Here is a 6,666-nt window from a genome sequence, read left to right as displayed (position 1 = left end):
AGCAATTGGGGTTAAGTAACTTGCTCAAGGTTACACGGCCAGGTATTTCTGGGTGGGTGCTAAGTGCCTGAGCCCGGGATTCGATCTCCAGGTCTTCTCAACACTGGAGCCGGTGCTCTTACTCGCTGTGCTACCTGGCCGCCCCTCATGAAACTCTTTTGGTCTTTTGTCTACCAGGGCATTCTCCTGTCATGGCAGGTAGGGTTGGGGCCAGAGATTGCACTGTTGGACAGTGGAAGAACTCCAAATCTGAACTCTGATGATTATGCACAAATCACTTAACCTACCTGGGCCTCAGTTTCTCTTTTGTAGAATTGGACTCAGTGGCTTCAGTTCTAGAGCTATGACTCTAGGGACCTTTACTGTTCATATTTTGTACTTGTATCCTTGGCACATGGCAGGTACTTAATATTTAGTGATTATTGATATTGATAAGCGCTCTGGGCCTCAGTTTCCTCCTTTGTAAAGTGATGGGATTGAATTAGATGACCTTTGTGGTTCCTTCCTACCCTGAATGTAAGATCCTACAGTCCTATCAATTATGATTAACTTTGGTTTAGAGCAATGTTTTCTGGGTCATGGACCCATTGGGCAGTCAGTCTGGTGAAGCTTGTGAGCCCCTTCTCAGAATCATGTTTTTACATGCAGAAAATAGAATGAAGAGGATTACAAAGGTAACCAACTATCCTGAAGTCCAGGCACCAAAATATTTGAAAAATAAGAAGTTCATGGTCCCCAGGTTAAGAACTCCTGACGCACAGGAATGGGACCGTTGGGCAACAAGTATCTGGTGTGTCAGTGTGATTGGGGATGACGGGGTGCTTGCGTCTGGCGGGGTGAGCCTGTCCCCCTCCCTTGCAACTCAATCACCAAATATGTCCATGCTGTTCAGTCACTCCTGCGGCCAGGGCAACGGCTGCCCCTGGAAGTATCCGTCTCTAGGCCAACCCTGGAGCTGGCCCCGACTATTTTTAGGAATGACTTGTCAACTCAGCTGCTGCGGTTATCACTCTGGGGCGTGGGGCCTGGGGCTGGGGGAGGGAGGAGAGGGAGCTGGTTGGTTTTTGCCACTTTCGGCCTCCTGCTTTCTCTGCTGTCCGTAGGATCCCTTAGCTGCTAATACAGACGCTCGGCCCAGTGTACCATTCCCTATTACCTGAATCCTAGTGTGCTGCTTACTAAAGAAGGTAACTTAGTTCTTTATTTGGGGTGTGTGTGTGTGTGTGTGTGTGTGTGTGTGTGTGTGTGTGTGTGTATGGGGGCTGTTTTCATCTCCAAATCGCATATTTTGGAGGGTCCCATTTGCTGGATTCCTGACTCAAGGGGAGGACTGGAGGCTATTTTTAGATTCTCCCTTTGTGTTTCGGCTGCCTTAACTCTGTGGGCTTGTGGGAAAGAGCACTGAAGTAGGAAGCAGTAAGAATCACTCATTCGGGTCCATTTCTGGAAAAGTGGGTTTCAGCCCACTTGTTCAATGGCTGTTTTCTTAAGTTTTTACATTTTTTCCTCCCCTTTGGAGATAATAGGAAAATTGAACAATTGAGTTCTTAGGAGTTTGGTCTGTTGGTTTTATCATTTCCCCCACTATCACATTGGGTTCCAATTCTCTAGTTCAGTGGGAGTATAAGAGATTCTCCTAATTATTTTCCATGACTAGCCAAAGCCCAGTTGGATACCAACATCAAATGGGCTTCTTAACATTTTCTTTTGACCCCAGGGCTCACTGGTGGCCTTTAAAGTTCTGAGATCAGCTATTACTGTGAGTGGAGACTATAACATGAAAAGATTTGCCAGTAACTGTCCCTGGACCCATTGAAGGTCCAGAGGAGAAAAGATTCATAGGCTTCAGGGGAGAGCCTGGATGGACTTTGACGTGGAAATTCCCCCAGACACAATGTCCTTGCGACTCTTCTGTAGATGTAGACTAGGAGAATCACACAGAAGGCACCCTGCTTACCAAAGATATTTTCCATCCACATTGGAACTGGAGGAGTTGGGCTTGGAGCTCGGAGTCTGGATGACAGTGGGTCTGATGTGGAAGGTGGTTTGGGGGTGTTTTTCTCTACCAGAGCAGTTCAGTTCTGGTCCCATTTGATGCACTCTCAAATGGGGCATGAGGTGGTTACTGTCGCTCAGTTAAATATTAGGAAGAAATAATGCTCTGTGTGCTTTTTTCTCACTGTCCCAAAACATCTAACTGAGGATTATGTAATGGAAGCAGGGTGAGAACCAGTAAAGCTCCCCTTCCCTGTTCTTTGCAAGGAGAGGTATGTGTGTGTTGTGTGTATGGTGTTGTATGTTGCATGTATGTTTGTGTTGTATGTATGCTGTGTGTTTTTGGTATGCATGAGTCATGAGTAGTATGTATGTTTATGTTGTGTGTTTGTGGTATGTATGTGTTGTGTGGGTGTAGGGAGAATGAATCATGAGTGTGGAATATTCTGTATATTGTCAGACATAACTGATGTATTGGGGTTCTATCTTTCATATTTCTTTTTTAATCTTTGTTATAAGGAACGACTTGTGGGGTAGAGGAGGGAATATACCTAGAAATGAAGGTAAATGGAAAAAACCCAATAATATAAGTAGTATTTTTAAAATCAACAGCAAAAAAGTCAATGCAGCCTCAGGGCCCAGAAAGAGGCAACTGTTGTGTGTCATTTCAGAGTTCTGGGCAGAAACTAAAAAGATCAACAACCTTGAGTTAGAGAGCAAGACTGAAAGGAAATATAATGCCTTAGCAGTCAGGGGTACCCACAGTGGCCTCCTGATGACTGCAGGGCTCAAGTTGGAGGTATCTAGTACTTCATTATCAAGTGAGATAATATTTGTGAAATGCTTAGCATCTATTCCACCCCTGGAATTCTCTCCTTCCTCTCCTCTGCCACTTAAAATTCCCAAGGTACAGCTCAGCTCAGGGACCATCTCCTACAGGAGGTCTATCCTGAGCCCCCCAGTTGCAACAGCCCTAGCCCTCCCCTCAGTTGTTATGATTTGTATTTTCTATTCCTGACTTTTCAAGTGCTTTTGTATTTGCTAATATATCTATACACACATACATATACATACATTCATCTAGTAAATGTCTGAGGTCAGATTTGAACTCAGGTCTTCCTAACTCCACTTATGCATGCACATACATATAGACACATATTTACATATAATATTATACATTACACAATATATGTGTGTATATGCAATATATCTATATGTTTATATGTGCATGTATATATGTGTGTGTATAACCCACTCTCAGACTCAGACCTGAGTTCACAATATGTTTATCCACACATATAAAATACACACACATATCTGTCTATAATATACATACACACACACAGACATGCATAAATGCATGGACTAATAAAGACCTGAGTTTACACAATGTTTATATGCACACATGAAACATACACATATAAGCTATACACGCATGCACATATTTAAACATACATGCATAGCTAGCTAGATAAATGGACGATGGATGGATAGACAGACAGACATAGATAGACAGATAGACAATAGATAGATAGATAGATAGATAGATAGATAGATAGATAGATAGATAGATGGACGGAAGGACAGACGGGAGGACAGACAGCGACAGACAGACAGACAGATAGATAGATAGACAGACAGACAGACAGATAGACAGATAGATACCTAGACTCAGAAAAACTTGTATACACACATATAGATGTATACACACATATATACCTGGACTCAGGAAGACATACAATATGTGCATAAGTTTACACACATAATCAGCACATATATAATATACATACATACATGTGCATATGCATGTATACACATGTACACATGTATCTACACAAGCTGGATTCACATGCACACATACACATATATGTGTATACATAAGCACATATGCTTATACTCAGGAAAATCTTAGGCCTCAGGCATTTACTAGACATATGAACCCGGGCAAGTCATTTAACCTCTGTCTACCTTAGCTTCCTCTTCTGCAAAATGAGAATAATAATAGCATCTACCTCCCAGCATTCTTGTAAAGATCAGATGAGACGTTTGTGTGGGTGCTTGGCACCCTTCATGTGCCATTATTCTTGTCATTATTATTTCGTGTTCTATTTCCCAACACAATCTAAGTCCCCTGCGGACAAGAATGGGTCCTTTTTCTGTTTTGTGTCTCTAGTGCTAGGTGCATAGTGGGTCTTCACAACATTTGGATGACTAACAGGGTCTGGCCCTCACCTTTGTCTCCACCATCTTGGGTGAATGACTGCTCCTTTCCTTCTCATAGATCATTTTGTGCACATTCCACAAGCTCCCACAACAATTCTCCCATTTATTTATCACCCTGAATTTCATTGAATTCTTCCTTATGATGTAACAAAGACAAAAACACTGAGTCAGGGTTCTAGAGACCTAGTTTCTAGTTCAGGTTCCTGTCACTGGATCCCTATTCAGCTACCTGAGTGAACCAGCTGCACCAAATCACCCCGGCTCTGATTTTCCCTCTTGTTTGGTCTTTTGTGACCTCACAGAATGTTCCCCAGTACTCATGCATCCTTTTTTAAAGCTTGATGACCCAAGCTGGACGTGATTTTCCCTTTTAGGGTCTGACTAATACAAAGCAGACCTCACAAGACACACATTGATCCAGGAGGCTCATCTGTCTGCCCTTGCGCCATTTCAAGTTGAGTCCAGAGGGACCGGAAACATAAGAGAGATGCCCTTGGGCTATCAACAGAGAGACTTTGGCCATGGTTTCATGACGCTGAGACAACGTTTCAGTCCCACATTCAGTTAATTCTGTGAAACAAGTGACCTGTTGTTTGGCATGGAGAGGCAAAACCCAAACGCAAACCAAACAGAAATAAAAAGAGAAAGCATTTGATGGACTGAACTGGTTAGTTCTTAACCAGCTGACCAACAATTGTGCTGCCATCATGGGCACGTGACACTCTATTGTTATTTGTGTGACTCCCTCCCCCCCCCCCCCAACACACTCAAAATGGGGCAGCATGGCAGGCATTGATTTTATTCTTTAGATAGGAATGAATTTCTTTTCATTGTTTGAAAAATTTTGGGAAAATTTTCCTGTATTTGCCTGAGATCATTGGAATATTGCCAAACCAGACTTGGGAACCAAGGATTGCCAGAGTTGGGAGGGCTCTTAAAGCTTGGCTCATCCAATATCCCTCATTTCACAGAAGAGGGAACAGAGGCTCAGATGGAATAGACTACCCTGAGAGGGAGTTAGTTCCTCACTGCTGGAGGTCTGAGTGACCACTGGTTGATCTTGATATTGTCTCTGAGGCAATGTGGGTTATTACTGAAGACCTAATGAGATGCATTAAGGAGGAATCTTATCAGTCTAGTATTAGGGAAAGGACAGACCTACTACCTTAACTAGATCCTCTCCAGAATGTTGTGTTTTATTCTAGACACCACATTTTAAAGAAGGAGATTGATCATTTGGAGAAAGTCTCATGATCATGCTATCTAAAGATCACTGTAAAAAACTGAGATTGCTTAATCTGGAAAATTAAAAACTTGTGTGGGGTGTGTGTCATGATAATTTATTACCTGCCTGACTGTCCAAGTCACTTAACCTCTGTGAGCCTCAGTTTCCTCATCTGTAAAATGAAGTGTTTGGATTAGATGTGGTCCTTTTCAGCCCCAAACCTATGACATTTGTTCTAAGAATGTTTGAAAGACTGTAGTATGGGAGAGGAATTGATTTTTTTTCTACCTGGTGCCAGAAGGCAAACCCAGGAGCTGCACAGAGGCTGCAGAGAAGTAAATTTAGGCTTGAGGTTGGGACAAACTCCCTAACAATGAGAGGTATCCCTCCCAAAGTGGATTGTGTTACCTTATGATGCGGTGAGTTCCCCATTACTAGAAGTCTTTGGGTGGTTGTCAGGGGCACTGTAGAGGGGTCTGTTGTTCAGGGTTGCATGGGATAGGATGACCCATGGGGTCCCTTCCCACCCTCAGATCCTGTGATTGCCTCTTGTAGCTCTGAGGTTCCTATAATCGATGATTATAGCACTAGACTGAGTTAGAGATATGGGCAGGTCTAGGACACAGGTCTTCTGGCTTCCAGCCCAGAATTTTAATTGAATTGTAAATTCCAGCTTCTGTCTCTCCAAGCTTGAGTTCAGCTTCCTAAGGGAAGGATTTTTTCCTCTCTTGAAGGCTTGTGCAACAGAGGAAGGGTTAAGGTTCAGTTCTCCTTTTGAATAAAGGCAGCTCAGGGGAAGCACATTATCTCAACAGTTGCCCTCAGCTTTGGAGCTGACTTGGGCATCTTGTAAGCAGCATAGAGAGCTCTTACGCATACATCCACTAGCATGAAGTTGAATGAGCCCCACGATCTATCCATCTGAAATCCACCCCCTTCACCGCCCACAGGAGCTGACTCACTTGGTGTCTCTTTTGTGATATTTTTTTCCCACTCTAATTCACATTGTGTTGTTGTCTGACATTTCATTATGTGAAGGAAAAGTCTTGGGTTGTGTAGGAGAAAACCCTCTGGAAACTAGCAAGGTGTGATTAACCAATCATTGACCAATCTGTTCTCCTCTGTGTGTGTGTGTGTGTGTGTGTGTGTGTGTCTCTCTCTCTCCTGTCTCTGCCACTGTCTGTCTCTCCTGTCTCTGTCTGTCTTTCTGTCTCTCTTTCTTG

General features: G+C 43.2%; 1 protein-coding gene across 1 annotated transcript in view; it reads left to right on the top strand.

Moving 5' to 3' along the window:
- The first annotated feature begins 1,014 nt into the window (after nucleotides 1-1,014).
- MYO18B (myosin XVIIIB) overlaps nucleotides 1,015-6,666 on the top strand; it is a 377,501-nt gene continuing 371,849 nt past the window's right edge. Inside the window, exon 1 of the mRNA XM_069081888.1 lies at nucleotides 1,015-1,187. The gene's annotated coding sequence lies outside the window, so the exon portion shown is untranslated. The remainder of the gene's footprint in view (nucleotides 1,188-6,666) is intronic.

The sequence above is a fragment of the Petaurus breviceps genome, unplaced genomic scaffold (assembly GCF_028583685.1).
Source record: "Petaurus breviceps papuanus isolate PSGF00001 unplaced genomic scaffold, PetGlider_PUasm1.0 99, whole genome shotgun sequence".
In the NCBI taxonomy this organism is placed as follows: Eukaryota; Metazoa; Chordata; class Mammalia; order Diprotodontia; family Petauridae; genus Petaurus; species Petaurus breviceps.
This window is presented reverse-complemented; position numbering and strand designations above follow the sequence as displayed.